This window comes from Schistocerca americana, chromosome X, assembly GCF_021461395.2.
Source record: "Schistocerca americana isolate TAMUIC-IGC-003095 chromosome X, iqSchAmer2.1, whole genome shotgun sequence".
Lineage (NCBI taxonomy): Eukaryota > Metazoa > Arthropoda > Insecta > Orthoptera > Acrididae > Schistocerca > Schistocerca americana.
The window spans coordinates 824,665,280-824,686,353 of NC_060130.1; the positions used below are offsets into that span (position 1 = coordinate 824,665,280).

The following is a 21,074-nucleotide window of genomic DNA, read 5'->3' on the forward strand; positions in this document are numbered from 1 at the left end:
CGAACAGCTTAAATTGGAGGTCACACAGACAATGTTGTAGAGGAGGCTAACCAAAGACTGGGTTTTATTGGCAGAACACTTATGAAACATGTATACTAAAGATACTGCCTATACTACTCTTGTCACTCCCCTTATGGAGTACTGAGGCGTGTATGGGATCTTTACCAGGTGGGATGGACTGAGGATATCGTAAAAGTTCACAGAAGAGGGGCTCATTTTGTTCGATCACGAAACAGAGGAGAGAGTGTCGCGGATACGGTACGTGAGTCGGGATGGAAATCGTTAAAATGTAATCTTCCACAAAGGATTTGGAGGCTGTGGACCCAAAAATGAATAAAATTGAAACAAAGGCGTTTTTCGTTGTGGTGACATCTTTTAACGAAATTTCAATCTCGAACGTTCTCCTCCGAATGCAAAAATATTTTGTTGACGCCTACCTACATAAAGGAGAAATGATAATTGTGATAAAATAAAAAGCACGGAAAGCTTTAAATGTTCGTTTTGCCCAAGTGCTAAATGAGAGTGGAACGATTGAAAAACACTCTGAAGTTGATTTGATGAGCCCTCTCCAAGCACTTAAGTGCGAATTGCACGTAAATCATGTAGATGTTGATTACGCTATGATGTGCAGAGAGGCCATAGAAATTCAGAAGTACAAAAGCAACCTTAACAGAACAGAAGAACGTTTGAAATTAGACGAGTTGTGGGCCTTAGTGCTACATAGAACAGATTAAAAAAAAAGTGTGACTAGGGCCTCCCGTCGATGGGGATGAATGAAGATGATTAGGGCAACACAACACCCAGTCCCTGAGCGGAGAAAATCTCCGACCCAGCCGGGAATCGAACCCGGGGACCTAGGATTGACAGTCTGTCGCGCTTTTTTTTGTTATTTTGTCCGGTACTGTTCGTTGCGTTTCGTCTGGGCGGACGTAACAAGACATCCGTTCAAGTTGATCGTTGATTCCTTTACTGAGCTTTTTTTTAATTATTATTACAAAGGGCGAGCAGCCCTCTGACCGAACACGCTGAGCTACCGTGCCGGCGACCACTCAGCTACCGGGGGCGGTAATTCTTACCCACTATAAGTTCCGTAACGAATGTCGGCATGACTCCGCGACCTTAGGCAGCGGTCTGGTGACGTCACGGCCCAACGCGTGCTGAGTTTGTTTAAATTTGAAGCTGCTATTTAAGTCTTTATACCCTCTGATGATATCATTAGGAGACAAAAAAATAGGTACAAAATAACGCCTTGGACCGCAGTCTAATGCTCACAAAACAAAATTCAATAAGTCCAACTAAGTTAGATTCTATTTTAAATCAGTTAATGCCACAAAGTTGTCTGTGCAAATGTTCGTCGACATTGACAGCACTGAAACGGAATGTGACGAAATGAATGGCAAAATACTTAACTCTGCCTTTCGAAACTGCTTCACCGTAGAACACAACACAGCTCCTACGTTTGACTGTCGCATATAGGTGAAAATTTGAGATATAGAAATAAATGAAAACAGAATTGGGAAACAGGTCAAATCACTCGACAGAGGAAGAGCCGCATTAAATGTGTGTAAGAGCTAGCCCCATTTCTAGCATCAGTGTACCGTATGTCTCTGATCAACGATGTGTGCTCCTTCACTGGGATAAGACTCACGTCGTGGCACAACAACGCACAGAGTTCCAGTTGAAGTCCCGGTCTATGAAAGCGAGGAAACAGTTGTGTTCGAGAACCTGCGTAACGAACGCATCAATGACGAGATTTGTACTGCCGGTCTGGGTTTTTATTTGCTGCACAGGGCTAACGGGCACCTCCACCTAACGTGGGCGGAACGGCTAATAATATCTCCGATTCAGTCTCCATATCGCTGGAGTGGTGGGATATTAGAAGAGCCACGATTGAATTGAAGATTTATCACAGCAGAAATCGGTCTTTTATAAGGTTATAATTCAAACAGCGACCAGTTACAAGTGTATATTTGTGGCTGGTTCTTTCTTGATTATAACGTTATAATTATACTACAGACAGTTCTCAATACAACTTTTGAGAAGGTAGTGAGGAATCAATATGTCGTTCTTAATGGGAAGGCATCATCAGAAGCGAAGCTAGTTTCCGAGACGTGGGAGACGTTACAAGAAATATGGCTGAGAGGCTCACATCATACCTGAATCCTACATTCCAAAATGAGTCACGGAATACATTACTTCCTCCAACGTATTAAAAGCAGTCTGTCTGCTGGCCCAATAGTGCACTACGTTCTTTGATGTGAGAGTCGTTCGCGGTTGTGAAGTAATCTTTGGCAATTTGTGGATGTCCATATTATTGCATGGACGAGGGACTTCAGCTGATGATATAAATGAGAACAAGTACCACCACAGCTGTATCTTGAGGATGTCTTTATTCTATAACACGGCTAGTTTTGGCGGTGCGTTACCGCCATCCTCAAGCCCCACCACTGACAAACGAGTATTTGATTTCCTTGGCGCATTTACTGTGGGGGGATCCTTGTTACTAGCACACGTGGGCTAGCTTTCGTCAGGAGTCTATACTCAACACCACGTTGTCTCCAATACACACTGTGTCCCCAATGCACACGCTGTCGAATATAGACTCCTGGTGAAAGTTTACCCACGTGTGCTAGTAACAAGGACCATTGTAAACGCGCCAAGGAAATCAAATATTCTTTTGTAAGCGGTAGGGCCTGAGGATGGCGGCAAGTGCCGCTGAAACTAGTCGTGTGATAGAATAAAGACCTCCTCAAGATACAGCTGTAGTGGCACTTGTTCTCGTGTAATCTTTGGCAGTTGCGCTTCTGGCCGTCAGAAATTTAGGAACATGCCGAGTTTTCTTCTGGCGTTTGTTATGGTGACCACAAGTCAGCAGGCAGGATTGCAAAGCGGTATCGACTGGCAAATATCGCCCAGAAAGTTGATTCATTTGTGCATTTTGTTGTCTTCAATCCATTATATTGCAAAATAAATTTTAAGCTACGGAACTTTCTAAAGTTTGTTAAATCGAACACCCAGACATATGTATGCTGATTGGGGACGATCAGTGCCACATAGTCTAAGAGAGGGGAAATTCCTTGTGTGTCGAGGTGTTTTAGCTTTGAGGATTAATCTATGTCTTCACACAGTTTTGGGAGAGATTATATTTTTGTTGAGGGCGCTTGATTCTTCAGACCGATGGAACACGTGGCCTGAACTACAGGTTTTTGTGCTGAATTTAGGTAGCTACTGTTATCTAAGATATAAGAGTTGTACTGCTGCATTTCCAATGATCGAATGTGGATCTGTGTGACAAGCAGTTTTCCTCGACTTCGTGCGATTCTTGTAGTAATGATGTGGGTCTCATGTCTAACCGGGAGATAATATAATAATTATACGTCTAGACTATTTGGTAGTCTTATTTGTAACTACTTATTACTTGCTTATTGCATCCTTCAACTATCCACAACGTATTTACACTATCTGACCAAACGTGTATGGACTCTAAACTAAACTCCATTCGAAGAGGCCACGGAAAGCCCAACGGTGATGACCGACCACCGTGTCATCCTTAGCCTAGAGGCATCACTGGATACTGATATGGAGGGGCATGTGATCAGCACACCTCTCGCCCAGCCCTTGTCAGTTAACGAGACCGCAGCCGCTACTTCCTACTCAATTATCTCCTCAATTTTCCTCACAAGGGCAGTGCACGCCGCTTTCCAACAGCGCTCGGTAGGTTGGACGGTCACCCATCCAGGAGCTAGCGAAGCCAGACAGCGCTTAATTTCGGTGGAAGCGGTGTTACCACCGCGCCAAGGCCGTCGGAAAAAGTGGATAGACAGCCCTACGTAACGCGGAATTGACCAGTAGATGTAACGACAAGCGGATCCGCCGGTATGAAAGGAGGTGTGGTGTGTTGTGTTGCCAGCAGAAAAGCAGTAGCAGCAGAAATGGGTCAGTCGGGAGAGCATAGCGACTTCGAACATGGACTAGTCACTGGATGTCACCCGAGTAACAAATCGATGATGGACATTTCAACCACTCTAAAACTGCCCAAGTCGACTGTTGGTGACGTGACTGTGAAGTGGAAACGCAAAGGAACAACTGCAGATAAACCAAGGCCAGGGAGACCATATGTACAGACAGACAGGGACCGTCTAGCATTTTGAAGGGTGATTGTAAAAAACCGCATGAAATGAGAGGAAGGAATCAGTCGTGAGTTCCAAAGTGTCACCAGTATTGCAGCTACCACAATGGCAGTGTGTAGGGACTTAAAACGACTAAGATACAACGGTCGAGTAGCTCCTCGAAGGCATACATTTTTGTGACCATGCTAAGCGACGCTTGAGATGGATACCACTGGACAGTGGACGAATGTAAATGAGTGATTTGGACTGATGAATCATGCGGTACCCTTTGGAAACCCGATGGGGAACGTGGGGGTGTCTTGTCGACCACACACGGCGCGCTGCGCGCCCTACACATCTGCGTAGGAGAAGATATATTTGAACAGGCCGCCACTACGAGCCACCCTCTCTGCAGGCCTCGCCGTTTTCCTGTGTGTAACGCTAAGGACGTCACACAGATCCACATTCGATCATTGGAAATGCAGCAGTACAAATCTTATATCTTAGATAACAGTAGCTACCTAAATTCAGCACGAAAACCTGTAGTTGACGTCACTCTTCGCTTCGACGACTGCGTGCAAACGTGGCCTTCAGCGCGTCTTTTTAAGCCGTCGCACATGAGCTCCGCCGCAGATCTCGGAAGACTCGCGGTGAGAACAGAAGGAAATAGCACTGCGCCACTAATATTGTGAACAGTTAGCAGTTGATGTTATAACAGCTAGAAAGTGTTGAATGAGAGAGTTTGGAACAAAGAATCAACTGATCAAAAAATATGTACAAGGGATTGCTGAAAAATAATACCTCACAATGTTTGTTGGTCTTTCAACGTCGGTTGACATATTACATACCACACATAGTAGTCGATCGACTTTCCCGCTTCGCTGATGCACGTTGCAACCGTCTGCCGCTAGAGTTCTCTGAGTTGTAGGGTGTAACGTGGCGTTGTGTAACGTAATTATATTGGTGCGTGAGAGACCCTCAGAAAACTGAAAGCACGAATGCGGTGAGGTCGACCACACATGGAGCACATTCTCCTTCAACGTGACAAAGGCAGACCACACACAAGTGCTGCAATCGGACGCCTTGGCTCCATTCTATAGTGTAAACCATTCTATAGTGACGGTATTAACAAACTTGTTTCTTCTTGGGAGAAATTTATTCGTTGGCGGCCTGACTACGTTGAGAAGTAAATATTTAGACATGAAGAATAAGGATGTAAATTGTTAACAAAGATTGTTCTTGTGTGTCGTCGTTGCCTCTGTAGAGTCTTGTACCAGGGGAAGCAAGGGAGAGGGTGTTGTTTGGTGGCTGGTATCCTCTTTCTACAACACAACTGCACACATATATAATAGGATTCTTTATTCATAAGAACAGGAAGCTGCTTATCTTTAAGTAAGTTGTTGTGATACAAGCTCTTCCGTAACAGTCTATGTTAGCCTCACTGCTGGTGAAGTGCAAGTCCCGCTATAAAGACCACTCTCTCGTAGCTGGTGACGTGAACTGACAGATGCCAACTAGAATAGTAACTGAGCTAGTAACTGAGCTGACCGCGACTGCGGCTGACTGTGTCTGTGACTGGGCTGACTGTGACTGACTGCATCCTCCGGTCCGCGACGGCGATCTAAATACTGGCGGTCGAGAAGGCGTTGGCGACATGTTGCTTGCTAGTCTGTCCTTGGCCTCTCTCATGATAGGCGCGTTTGATTCAGTGCCTATTATCGATCTTCTTGCAACCTTCTTGCTGACTGGTGTGCTGGCGACAGCTTATGCCAGCACATGTTCTATTTAGAAAACTCAACAGTTTTCACACAAAAATTCGGAGGCATTAGTTTCCAGCACACCCTCATATATAAATCTTTATCCTGTAAATTGTGTAAAGACATATGCTGTTTTATTCATTTACCGATGTTAGCGGTATTCTACGCCATCTTGTACTGCTACAAACACAACAGTATGTTACCTATCATCAAGTGTAGTTCCTACAGTGAAGTAAGGAGGAGGTGGTGTTAAGGTATGGGGAAGTTTTTTGTGATTAGAGAACTGTCTCCTTATTGCGCTTAAGGGAGGGATAACTATGGAAGGATATGATCACATTTTACAGCATTGTGTACTGTGTACAGGAGAGGAACAGTTCAGAGACGATGAATGTCTGTACCAGCATGACAATGCACCCTGTAATACGGGGATGAGTCAAATGAAAACCTTAAATATTTTTTTAAATATTATTTATTGTGCAGAAGTGGTACAAAGCTGTATCACTTTTCAACATAATCTCCGCCACGCTCAATGCAAGTCCTCCAGCGCTTACAAAGTACATAAATTCCTTTAGAAAAAAATTCTTTTGGTAGTCCGCAGAACCACTCATGCACCGCGTGGCGTACCTCGTCATCAGAACGGAACTTCTTTCCTCCCATTGCGTCTTTGAGTGGCCCAAACATATGGAAATCACCTGGGGCAAGGTCTGGTGAGTATGGTGGATGAGGAAGACACTCAAAATGCAGGTCTGTGATTGTTGCAACTGTTGTACAGGCAGTGTGGGGCCTTGCATTGTCATGTTGCGAAAGGACACCTGCTGACAGAAATCCACGTCGCTTTGGTTTGACTGCTGGCCGCGAATGATTTTTTAGAAGATCTGTATATCATGCACTGGTGACAGTGGTCCCTCTAGGCATGTAATGCCCCAAAATGACGCCTTTTTCGTCCCAAAAGAGAGTCAGCATAACCTTCCCTACTGATGGTTCTGTTCGAAATTTCTTTGGTTTTGGTGATGAGGAATGGCGCCATTCCTTGCTCGCTCTCTTCGTTTCCGGTTGGTGGAAGTGAACCCAGGTTTCGTCCCCAGTAACGATTCTTGAAAATCACCATCTCGTTTAAAGCGCCGAAGAAGTTCTTCACAAGCATCAACACGTAGTTCTCTCATTTCAGGAGTCAGCTGCCGTGGCACCCATCTTGAAGACACTTTGTGAAACTGGAGCACATCATGCACAATGTGGTGTGCTGACCCATGACTAATCTGTAAACACGCTGCAGTGTCATTCAGTGTCACTCGGCGGTTTTCTTTCACTATGACTTCAACTGCTGCAATGTTCTGTGGAGTCACAACTCGTTGTGTCTGACCTGAACGAGGAGCATCTTCCACTGAAGTCACACCATTTGTGAACTTCCTACTCCATTCCTAGACTTGCTGCTGTGACAAACATGCATCATCGTACTGAACCTTCATTCGTCGATGAATTTCAACAGGTTTCACACCTTCACTACGCAAAAACCGAATAACAGGAGGCTGTTCTTCCCTGGTGCAAGTCGCAAGTGGGGCGGCCATCTTTATACTGATACTGCGACGGTATGTGTGCATCTGCACTATGCTGCCACCTCCAGGACATTCTGCATGCTGTTTGTAGCACGCTTACCAACTTACAGTATAACGGCGCGGAATTGCGATTTGTTGTTAAAAATTTTAGATTTTCATTTGACTCACCCTCGTAAATAAGCATCTGTGAGGTAATTGTTGGTGGACAATGAAAGTCCTGAAGAGGATTGGCCTATCTAGCCCCATTCTGAATTCAATGGAACACATTTGACATGAGTTAAATCGTCAAATTCGCTCCAGACACCAGCAGCGTCCAACGTCGCTACCTTTGCTGTTTTCGACTCTCGAGAACCAATGGGCTGCCATTCCTACATAGGCGTTCAGACACTTCATTGAAAGCGCTTCCGCCACAGTTCAAGCTGTAATGAAGGCGAAAGTTGGAAATACCCCGTATCAATGTCTACTGTAGTCCGGTCCACGAACGATGGTGGTTCGCACATGACGAAGCACGGACGAGGATTGTGTTGACGATTCCAAGCGACAGCTGCGGTATGCGCATGCACGTGATTTAGACTTGAATAAAGCGAGCATCCTCCATTGCTTACGCGGAATGTATCACCACCACCGTCAGCGATGACAACTCGTGACAAATGGAACAAAAATTCACTAAACAACACGCTACGATCACGTTTAAGGCTCACATTAGCTACAGCATTTCGAGCAGAGCGCTCGGAACACTACTGAACGCCCATTGGCTGTCAGAAAAAGCTTGATGTAGATGCGCAGAACCAGCCTAACCTCGACCGCCATCGTTCGCAACTCCAACTACACTACTGGCCATTAAAATTGCTACACTAAGAAGAAATGAAGATGATAAACGAGTATTCATTGGACAAATATGTTACACTAGAACTGACATGTGATTACATTTTCACGTAACTTGGGTGCATAGATCCTGAGAAATCAGTACCCAGAACAACCACCTCTGGCCGTAATAACGGCCTCGATACGCCTGGGCATTGAGTCAAACAGAGCTTGGATGGCGTGTACAGGTACAGCTGCCCATGCAGCTTCAACGCGATACCACAATTAATCAGGAGTAGTGACTAGCGTATTGTGACGAGCCAGTTGCTAGGCCACCATTGACCAGACGTTTTCAGTTGGTGAGAGATCTGGAGAATATGCTGGCCAGGGCCTTTGTCGAACATTTTCTGTATCCAGAAAGGCCCGTACAGGACCTGCAACATGCGGTCGTGCATTATCCTGCTTAAATGTGGGGTTTCACAGGGATCAAAAAATGGTTCAAATGGCCCTGAGCACTATCGGACTCAACTTCTGAGGTCATCACTCCCTTAGAACTTAGAACTACTTAAACCTAACTAACCTAGGGACATCACACACATCCATTCCCGAGGCAGGATTCGAACGTGCGACCGTAGCGGTCTCGCGGCTCCAGACTGTAGCGCCTAGAACCGCACGGCCACTATGGCCGGCTCGCAGGGATCGAATGAAGGGTAGGGCCACAGGTCGTAACACATCTGAAATGTAACGTCCACTGTTCAAAGTGCCGTCAATGCGAACAAGAGGTGACCGAGACGTGTAACCAATGGCATCCCATACCATCAGGCCGGGTGATACGCCAGTATGGCGATGACGAATACACGCTTCCAACGTGCGTTCACCGCGATGTCGCCAAACACGAATGCGACGATCATGATGCTGTAAACAGAACCTGGATTCATCCGAAAAAATGATGTTTTGCCATTCGTGCACCAAGGTTCGTCGTGGAGTACACCATCGCAGGCGCTCCTGTCTGTGATGCAGCGTCAAGGGTAACCGCAGCCATGGTCTCCGAGCTGACAGTCCATGCTGCTGCAAACGTCGTCGAACTGTTCGTGTAGATGGTTGTTGTCTTGCAAACGTCCCCATCTGTTGACTCAGGGATCGACACGTGGCAGCACGATCCGTTACAGCCATGCGGATAAGATGCCTGTCATCTCGACTGCTAGTGGGATCGAGCACGGCGTTCCGTATTACCCTCCTGAACCCACCGATTCCATATTCTGCTAACAGTCATTGGATCTCGACCAACGCGAGCAGCAATTTCGCGATACGATAAACCGCAATCGCAATAGGCTACAATCCGACCTTTATAAAAATCGGAAACGTGATGGTACGCATTTCGCCTCCTTACACGAGGCATCACAACAACGTTTCACCAGGTAATGCCGGTCAACTGCTGTCTGTGTATGAGAATTCGGTTGGAAACTTTCCTCATGTCAGCACGTTGTAGGTGTCGCCACCGACGCCAACCTTGTGTGAATGCTCTGAAAAGCTAATCATTTGCATATCACATCATCTTCTTCCTGTCGGTTAAATTTTGCGTCTGTAGCACGTCACCTTCGTGGTGTAGCAATTTTAATGGCCAGCAGTGTATAACGGGTGTTCGGATTCTTTTGATCAGATTGTGTACATACTCACCCAACCATAAGTAATTGTAGTTGATTTGAATTCACAGTCTCGGTGATTTTTTTGAAAGACAATGTTTTCACCAGTGACTGCCTATACTTATATTTAGTGCAAATTCCTCAAACGCAATTTCGTGTGTAAGCCACGATCGAGTGGTTTTGATGCTGAGTGATACTGGGTAAAATCGAGAAAATGTATGTCACCTTGTACAGCTGTTGTCAGTTTTCGCTACATGCACCACCAGGGAATAGCAGTTGCACATTACACAATTTCTTTTTATTTATATTTCTTTATTTGTTCCTCAATTCGATATAGCAACCCAATTCTCAAGCATACATTCTCAGCCAGTCGAGGTGCAGTCTGCCAAGTACACAGCTCGGGACAGTAAAGCCAAAAGGCGGATAGCTTGAACGTCGATCTGTGTGCAGTAGGGGAAGGGGCAGACGGAGCGCGCGGCCACGCCCGTGCCGGCCTTCACCCACCGCAGACCAGCCGGCATCAGCTGCCAGCTGCACGGTTCAGGGCCGACCGCGCAAGTCGTCCTCACACTCCACTCGCACCTCTCTCGCTGCCCTCTCTTAATCGCCCCAAAGCTGACACTGTGAGTCATTCGTGCGCAGTGACCTTACTAATGAGCTCTTTAATTGTGTTTCTTCAATTTCAAGAATTTTGGCGACCGAGTTCTCTATTTAGGGGAATTTATGAGCGGAGGTTTCTCTCTGATGTTTCGCCATCGCGGAAGTAAAAGTCCGCCCCCGGTAGCTGAGTCGTCAGCGCGACAGAATGTCAATCCTAAGGTTGGCTGGTTCAAATGGCTCTGAGCACTATGGGACTTAACTGCTGAGGTCATCAGTCCCTTAGAACTTAGAACTACTTAAACCTAACTAACTTAAGGACATCACACACATCCATGCCCGAAGCAGGATTCGAACCTACGACCGTAGCGGTCGCGCGGTTCCAGACTGTAGCGCCTAGAACCGCTCGGCCACGTCGGCCGGCTCAATACTAAGGGCCCGGGTTCGATTCCCGGCTGGGACTGAGATTTTCTCCACTGGGTGTTGTTTTGTCCTAAGCATCATCGTTTCATCCCCATCGACACGCAAGTCTCCGAAGTGGCGTCAAATCGAAAGATTTGCAGCCGGCGAACGGTCTACCCGACGGCAGGCCCTAGTCACACGACATTATTGTATACGGAAGTAAAAGGGGGGGTAGGGGGGAGGAAGCGAGAGCTCTGTGTACCGCGCGATAAGCCACTACACTAGCAAGTTTGTTACGTGAGTGATCGCTTCGAGCAGTTTCACTGCGCCCACTCATATAGTGAAGAGCCAAAGAAACTGATACACCTGCCTAATATCGTGTAGAGCCCCCGCGTGCATGCAGAAGTGCCGCAACACGACGTGGCATGGACTCCACTAATGTCTGAAATAGTCCTGGAGGGATCTGACACCATGAATCCTGCAGGGGTGTCCATAAATCCGTAAGTGTACGAAGGGGTCGGGATCTTTTCTGAACAGCACGTTGCAAGGCATTCCAAAAATGCTCAATAATGTTCATGTCTGGGGAGTTTGGTGACCAGCAGAAGTGTTTAAACTCAGAAGAGTGTTCCTGGAGCCACTCTGTAGCAATTCTGGACGTGTGGGTGTCGCATTGTTCTGCTGAAATTGCCCAAGTCCGTCGGAATGCAAAATGGACACGAATGGATGCAGGTTATCATACAGGACGCTTACGTACGTGTGAACTGTCAGAGACGTATCTAGACGTGTAAGGGGTCGCATATCACTCCAACTGCACACGCACCACACCGTTACAGAGCCTCCAGCTGCCTCAACAGTCCCCTGCTGACATGCCGGGTCCATTAATTCATGAGGTTGTCTCCATACCCGTACACGCTCATCCGCTCGATAAAATTTGAAACAAGACTCGTCCGACGAGGCAATATGTTTCCAGTCATCAACAGTCCAATGTCGGTGTTGACGGACCCAGGCGAGGCGTAAAGCTTTGTGTCGTGCAGTCATCAAGGGTACGCGAGTGGATCTTCGGCTGCGAAAGTCCATATGGATGATGTTTCTTTGAATGGTTCGCGCGCTGAACTTGTTGATGGCCTAGCATTGAAATCTGCAGTAATATGCGGAAGGGTTTTACTTCTGTCACGTTGAACGATTCTCTTCAGTCGTCTTTGGTCCCGTTCTTGCAGGATCTTTTTCCGGCCGGAGCGATGTCGGAGATTTGATGTTTTACCGTATACCTGATATTCACGGTACAGTCGTGAAATCGTCGTGCAAGAAAATCCCCAATTCACCGCTACCTCGGAGATGCTGTGTCCCATCGCTCGTGCGCCGACTATAATACCACGTACAAACTCACTTAAATCTTGATAACCTGCCATTGTAGCAGCAGTAAACGATCTAACAACTGTGCCAGACACTTGTCTTATATAGGCGTTGCCGACCGCAGCGCCGTATTCTGCCTGTTTACATATCTGTGTATTTGATTACGCATGCCTATACCCGCTCCTTTGGCGCTTCAGTGTAATTGCAGCCCGTGCACTGTTCCCCAGGGACAGAAAAAGCGCTACACTATTTGCAGGCCAACGCACAACAGGGCACTAAAACCGGAGTCGTCATAGGCCAATGTAAAGAGTCCAGTCAGTATCCGAGCGAAATTCCAAAGCGGGCTCATTGTCGGCAAACTACTTCTTGTGCGTAACGGATATTTTCACGGAGCAAAGTGAACTGGTGTCGTGTGTGTGTTTTTTTAATACTTTTAACTCTCTTCCTCTAAAGGCAGAGCGAGCTGTTGGAGTTCTGAGGCAGTGTAGCGCAAGGACTTTTCAGCCAGACGAGCTTGCAGAGGGAGTCCCAATAGGGAAGGTTTTTGGAGGGGATTCCCAGGGGAACCACCTCGAAATATTGGTGAGAACTGGAAGATTTGGACCCTATTTTTAAATTAATTCCGGGGCTATCCTCCCCCGCAGAAACATATGAAACCCTAGTGTATGTGTCAATGTATGTGTTTATGCGTACTCAGAGGACAGTCGATAACTTGTTCGGCACGTCCAGTGTATCGACGTTGATACTGATCGCATTACTTACGGATTTACTTATTTTCAATTCATATTCTGTACTTGTGTAGGATGCTCACAGTAACGGCACATTGGAAACCCACACTCACGCGGAAGGCGGAATCGAATCAGCAACCCGTACTTTACTAGCAGACAGGCGGAAACCTATCACAGGAGCAAACCTGTTCTGGTGTTCTCGACAAGTGAGAAGTGTTTTGCTCAGGTGGGACGCTTTATGATTTGTGTGTGCTGCTGTGACGCGCAGAAAGCCATTTCCCTGTTTTCTCAGGCGTGCGTGCGTTGCTGTCAAGCGAAGGAAGCACGGCGCGCTCATTACCGTCTCCACTTCTGCGTACGAAGTCACGATTACTTTCGCGCTCTGATGAAGCGGATTTCAAATCTCCGTTCCGTCTGTGACCTGTAGCAGCCCTGTGCGTCCGTGTATGAAGTACCTACATATATATGTCAGGATGTAGTATCTCGGCGCAAAACCAAGAAGCCTGGTCGCGTTAGTAAGGCACTGTTAACCGTGGCGTGTTAGTGCGCGATTTAACTGTCCCCCTAGGCTGTGTCACCACCTCAGTGACAGTAGACAAGCAGCTTGCTACCGACGCGGAAATTATGTACGAAGTGCGAAACACTGATTCTGCACTCAGGTGAAGTTAAGGTAAGTGGCGGGCACCTTTAATTAGCTCCCGTGTTGTCCGCAAATGTCTGCATGAGTTCACTTCACAGCTCAAGACACCTGTACGTGTGGTTGTCCGTGAAGTTAAGCCTTTAGGTGGAGCGTAAGAACCTGTATGTAATAATCTGTTTGTTCTCTGCCACAGAGATAAAGTATCTATATGAAGCTAGTTACAGCATAAGCGCACAGGTAAATGTCTTCACTACCTACACAGGGTCTGCACGGTTATTATCGGATTTGACATTGTTAGTGTTAGAGAGCGACTGGATACTCTTCCTGTCGTCAATCCATTACCCTGCCGGGACGGAATTTGTAAAACCCAACTGTATACTGTGTGAAAGACCGCGAACGTTTTCAAAATGTTTTCGAATCGTGTAAATGAAGCAATGTGTGGCTAGCAGACCGGCATTCACTTTGTCGTATGTGGGAAACCGCCTGGTAACAACACCCAGATTACCCGACACACGAGCTCTCGTTGTTAATCCGCCGCACAGGGCGAACTCGCTTTAAAACTTTGACAGAATAGATAAAAAAAGGTGCGCATTCCGACTGTAGTCTCTCGAAATCGTGTGTAGATTACACTAGTGAATACTTGCCCGATGCTGCGATGTCATTCTACTTTCAAGTCGAGATGATAGGTCTACGTGCCATGACAGTTGACCGTAAACAATGAATCGGACAACGATACATTTTTCAGATACTGTTTGTGAGGCCTGTTTAATAAGTTTTACGACAGCGATCCCGTCTAGTTGTCAGGATAAAATGAGTACCACTCAAGAAGGTATGTTTATACTTTTTAACCGGCGTAATGACGTGTACCGACTGAAAAGTAAACTGCTACCGATATTATAAGAAATCGTTGTCTACAAAACGTTCTCAGCGTGGCTCCACTTTTCTAAATGGTTCTCCCACTACCTTAATAGTATAGTTAACGAGTTCAAATGTATTTACTTGCACATATTCGTACGTTTTTAGTGGACTTCCATTTTTCTACCGTGCGGCAGTGCCACACAGTATATATAGGTCCATCAGTATTGCAGTTATCCCATAAACTATTATTGCACAAAAAATATCACTAGGGTTTTCTGTAGAGTTCGTGAGGAGCTATTCGGCCATGGGATTGTGATCATATTTTTTTCGCAAATTGGCAGATAACATTTTTACTAGATTACAATTTCTCCAAGTAATATTTTTTTGCGAAATTCTGCAGATATATTCAAATTTTGTACAGAGAACTCGAGAACTAAAACATGTCTATCAAGAAACCTGAAAAAATGTATATTTTTCTGACTTCAGGTGCCATCTCCGCCGGATTCATAATATTGTGCAATAATACCCGGTGCCGACACAGTCCATAAAGCTTTGTTGTACGGAGATACCATGAGCGATCTGCTCCGTTGTCGATTGGTCGGCTACCAGAAGATGCGTTGGATGCTCGGAATAACGATACCCTGTGTTACCGAGAAGAGTTTGCACGCTGACAACTGTCGCCGTACACATATTCCTTGGTGCTCCGCACGTCGATGCACTGTCCTTGAGGATACTCGTCTTGCGACAAACAAGCCAGTTTCCTCACTCAAGGTACTATCGTACTCAAAAGAATCCGAAAGACTTGAACTGCGTTCCGCCTGTTTTGCATGCAGCCTGCATAACGTAGCTGTCTTGCGGGTCCTCCAATCTATTTCTCGGTACAATCTTTTGACTATGCAAAACTGTTACCACGATTCACCACTAAAGGACGCTGCTCTATATGGCAATAATTGCTGCTGTAAATAAATGTCACGATAGTAAAAATATCATGAAACACCTTATTACAGATGAGACAGTCCCTAACGCAAGTAAATTCAAATTTATTTCAATAAGTGACATTTTTAAAATATTTCTACTTCCTTTAGTATCAGAGACAACTAATGCCCGCAACTCAACCACATAAATCATTCTGTAATCCTATCCCAGAGTTAAATTTTTTTGCGAATAAAAGATTTTTCAAGAATATCTGGAGTCCCAAAATTCTTTGACAATTCGAAGTATTCTTGTTCTCCAAAAGGTTTTCCAGTCACGTATTAAGCGTCCTTTGCATCAATTAGTTAATGAACTAACTAGATAGAAAAGCGCAATTAACAGTGTGTCAAGTGTTATAAGGAAACCTCACCATCAACAACATATCACTAGTAATAACACAGTATTCATGACGGCTCGTGCACTGCAGTGCAGTTCGAAAGTCTCCATCGCCCTTGTTATGTAACACAAAGTGACGTTAAAAATCATGTGCAGCTAGTTGTGCATACGTTAGAACTTTAAAAGACATGACCAACTGCTTTGTTCTGTATATGGATTGAAACCCAGTATCTACAGGCATTGCAGTCTAAGGAAAGCTTTCGTGCCTGACCAAGGTTCGAACACAGGACTTGCTGACTAGGCATGAAGAGACGTAATATGCCTCATTTTGACTAATGTCAGTCAGTAAATTAGAACTTGAAATTACATGACGAAAATCTTTGTACTGGATAGGGACTTTTACCCAGCAACTATCGTCCTTATAAACTAACAGCGAAGGATATTAAATATTGTTTCATTCAGTAACAAACTTGAAGTGACGTGACAAAGTTTTGAGTTGGACGGGGATTTGAACCCACCACCTAATCGGATTGTTAACTAAGTACATTAAAAAGTTAGTTATCGAACTTTTTCAGCAGTAGCGATATGTCTGACCCTGACATAACGATATGAATGAATAATTTTTGCTTTCCCGGAATTCGAAACCGGCAGCTATCTCCGTTGTTTTCTAACGAAAATGGAAGCTGAATATGGGTTCTTTCACCAGTAACGATATGTGCATCTGTTTCAACAACAAATACCGTGACTAAAAGTTCAATGCTGACTGGGAATCGAGCCCCAAACATAGCATCATTGACTACACACGAAGAGATGTTAACTATCGAAGCTAGGAGCAGCATTTATCAACCTGAAATGATGTGACGAAAAGTTCTGTCTTACTAGGCATCGAAATACTCCCACATCGTTACTGCTGACAACGAATGTAGGGATGCTAAAAATTAAAATTATCTTCCATCAAAAGTTAGGGGTGGTCATGGTAGGGCTACAAACTACATTTGTGCTGGACCGTGATTGGAACCCAGGCACGCGCCTTATATGGAGACACTGAAGATAAAAGAATTGATGGACCTGTATAATGATGAAGGGATCAAATCCAGAGAAAAGGAACATCCGAGTTCGAATCCCAGTCCAGAACAATATATTAAGCATCTCAAGCTCAAATAAAATATGGAATATGTGTCCACTTAAATTACATAGCGTTTGGGTCATTAACTATATGTTCACTTAGCGTTAGCAGAGACGAAGAGGATCTGTTTGTGCCTATTAAAAACCATTGCCAGATATGGGAACTGAACCCACATCCTAGGTATACAACACTACCACCAATCCACCAGACCACTAATCACCACATATGTCTTTGTTATTAATCTGTGCAACGCAGGTGCACCACACTGGATGAGAAGACTCTCTGGACTGAATTACAGCCTGTGCATTTAATCAATCCCATTGTTCGAATGAATCACTATTAAAAGCTGTCCCGGTTCCCAATGCGTACATTCCACATTTTGTATTCACTAAAGCAAAGTCACATAATCACCATCTGCACCAACTGCCAATGCTGTAAGATGAGGAAGTTTCCACAGATAGTGTTACGTTCCCATTGAGCTATTCGGCTGCACTATCTGTTCGTGCTGAGCGTCGCTCAGAGCAAAAGAAATGATGAGTTATTGAACCCGATTGTTCCATAATTTAGTACATCACATCTCATAGTCTGCTAATAGTATCAGTCTGTTGGAAACTGAGAGATAATTTACTCCCTTTCCTAAACCAACAGCAATGGCAAAACCTTGGGAAAAAGTTTCCGAGAAAGTGCTCTTAGCTCCCCGTCCTGATCAGAACAATTTCTGCTCAGCCAGTCCACGGCCGAATGACCCTAGGCGGCTTCAGCCCACGTGATTGCGATTCATCACGGCTTAAGCTAATGATCAATAGGGGACGTTCCTGCGCTCACATTGGCAAACACTAGATTATTTAATATTGCAGTTCGGTTTTCAGCCTGAAATAATTTCGTTAAAAAAGTGTGTAAATCATGCAGTAACAAAAACGTTGTAGCCACAGCTCACGAAGCATACCACGTGGGGAATGGTAAGTATGTAATCTACCATTGTTGGCAAGATTTACCCACAAAAATGAGTTGGTGTATAAAGTCATGGTGATTTTGTTTGGCGTATTATTCCTTAGGTTGCTATAAGTATATTTGTCAATCGTAATTTTTTATTTGTAGTTCTATTGTTGTTCTTGCGTTGACATATTCAACGTTTTGTATTTGACGATTATGAGTAGCGCTGTTTATCGGTTAGAAAACTGAGCGTTAAACGGAAGAAAGTTTAACAGTCGTTACATTTTGTTCTCTTTGGATTTAACAGAGATGTGAAAGCAGTGGAGGAAGCTCAAACATTTACGGCTTTTATGGGAAAGTTATCGAAAAAATCATGTCAGAAAATAGTTTTCTCGCTTCAGGTATGGTCGTTATTCGCCTCATTCAGGCATCCCAACGGCTGTAGCTCTGTCCCTTAGAGATGAAACGCTGTTCTTTGGTGAGACAGCATCCTGGGAGGAACGCAACCTTTTTCTTTACAGCTTGACGACGTTTCCACAGACCTAGCGACCAGCTACGGCATGCAGTGCAACCTCATTGTCCTAGTGACGGCTAAGACAAATAATTCGCAATAAAAAAGATTAAATTAATTTAGTTTTTGAGCGCAATGACCTTTCTGGACCAAAAATAAGAAACTGATAGTGAGATGACATACCATAAATGAAATTTGTTCAGAATATTTATTTAAAATGACAAGAAAACTTCTAATGAATTTAGGTGGATAATTCTGTTCACTCTAGGAAGTAACTCGATTATTACAAGGCTGCCAGACGTATTCTACAATGTTTCCAAGTCTCAAAACGTCCTTGCAGCAGGAAGAAATAGATTTCGACGAACGATATGAATGTTGTGAGGGTTAGAAAACCAGGAGTGAAGGTTGCGGTCCTGCCGCTATGACCGAACGGTTCTAGGCGCTTCAGTCCGGAACCGCACTGCTGCTACGGTCGCAGGTTCGCATCCTGCCTCGGGCATGGATGTGTGTGATCTCCTTAGGTTAGTTAGGTTTAAGTAGTTCTAAGTCTAGGGGACTGATGATTTCAGATGTTAAGTCCCATAGTGCTCAGAGCCATTTTTTTGAAGGTTGCGGTTCAATGATGCTGCGGAAACAACCACCAAATTGACAGATACCAGAAACAGGACTGATGTAAGCAAATGTGTATAAGCCAACCGAAACACCATAAATCATGAACAGGGAAAAATTAATTAGACGCTCTCCTCATGATAGTTGTCATTGTTTTATTTTTGTTTCATTTTCTAGGTGAACAGAATATTCATATAAGAATTAACGGGAAGTAATTACTCGAATAGACTGCTACGTAAAGTATACTATGGCGTGCTGAAAAGCAATACCTCCAATTTTTTATGTGGAAACTCTTAAAACTTTTTAAATAAAACAAACGTTATAAACATTCTGAGTCTTTATTCTTCGTCTCTACATATTTATTTGTCGCGATTGTCACCCTGGCGACGATCGCACTCCCCCAAATAAAGACCATTTGTTGATACCGTCACTGTAGAATATTTCACTTTGTTGACGGAGTAACACTCTGATCTCTGCTTGTGCCACTTCATCACTATCAAATTGAAGTCTTCAAAGGTGTTTTTTAAGTTTTCCAAACAGAGGAATATCGGATGTGACCCATTCGGGACTGTATGGAGGATGGTCGATTACAGTGAACCAAAGGCGCCTGATTGTTGCAGGTGTCGCAGCGCTCGTGTGTGTTCTGGCATTTTCATGCAGAAGGAGAGCGGGCTCCGTGTGCAAACGAACTCTTCGGATTAGAATCTCGATTACAGCACGCAGTTTGTCATGCATCCACATACCCTGAAAAGCCAAAGAAACTGGTACAACTGTCTAATATCGTGCAGAACCCCCGCAAGCACGCACAAGCGCCACAAGACGATGTGGCATGGTTCAAATGGCTCTAAGCACTATGGGACTTAACATCGGAGGTCATCAGTCCCCTAGACTTCGAACTACTTAAACCTAACTAACCTAAGGACATCAAACACATCCATGCCCGAGGCAGGAGTCGAACCTGCGCCCGTAGCAGCAGCGCTGTTCCGGACTGAAGCGCCCAGAACCGCACAGCCCGGGCGGCCGGCGAAATGGCGTGGACTTGATTAATGTCTGAAGTAGTGCTGGAGGGAACTGACACTATGAATCCTGCAGGGCTGTCCATAAATCCGTAAGAGTACGAAAGGGTGGAGGTCTCTTCTCTACAGCACGTTGCAAGGCATTCCAGATACGTTCAATAATGTTCATGTCTGGGGGGTCTGGTGGCCAGCGGAAGTGTTTAAACTCAGAAGAGTGTTCCTGGAGCCACTCTGCAGCAATTATGGACGAGTGCTGTGTTGCATTGTCCTGCTGGAGTTGCCCGAGGCCGTCGGAATGCACAATGGACATGAATTGATGCAAGTGATCAGACATGATGCTTACGTACGTGTCACATGTCAGAGTCGTATGTATACTAATCAGGGGACCCATATCACTTCAAATGCACACGCTCCACACCATTACAGAGCCTCCACCAGTTTGAACAGTCCCCTGCTGACATGCAGGATCCTTGGATTCATGAGGTTGTCACCATACCGGTACAAGTCCATCTGCTCCATACAATTTGAAACGAGACTCGTCGGAACAGGCAACATATTTCCAGTCATCAACAGTCCGATGTCGACGTTGACGGGCCCAGTCGAGGCGTAAACCTTTGTGTCTTGTAGTCACCAAGGGTACACGAGTGGGCCCTCCAGCTCCGAAAGACCATATCGATGATGTTTCGTTGAATGGTTCTCACACTGACACTTTTTAATGGTCCAGCATTGAAATCTGCTGCAATTTGCGAACGGGTTTTACTTCTGTCACGTTGAACGATTCTATTCAGTTATCGTTCGTCCCGTTCTTGCAGGATGTTTTTCTGGCCGCAGCAACGTCGGAGATTTGATGTTTTAGCCGATTCCTGATATTCACGGTACACTCGTGGAATGGTCGTACGGGAAAATACCCTACATCGAAGATGCTGTGTCCCACCGCTCGTGCGCCGACTGTCACACCACGTTCAAACGCACTTAAATGATGAGCTGCCGTTGTAACAGCAGTAATCTATATAACAACTGCGCCAGACTCTTGTCTTATGTAGGCGTTGCCGACTGCAGCGCTGCATTCCCCTGTTTACATATTTCTGTATTTGAATACGCATGACAGTTTCTTTGACGTTTCAGTT

General features: G+C 45.1%; 1 protein-coding gene across 1 annotated transcript in view; it reads right to left on the reverse strand.

Annotated features, from left to right (window-relative positions):
• LOC124555047 (bifunctional arginine demethylase and lysyl-hydroxylase JMJD6) overlaps positions 1-21,074 on the reverse strand; it is a 551,390-nt gene that overhangs the window by 405,913 nt on the left and 124,403 nt on the right. The window lies entirely within an intron of this gene.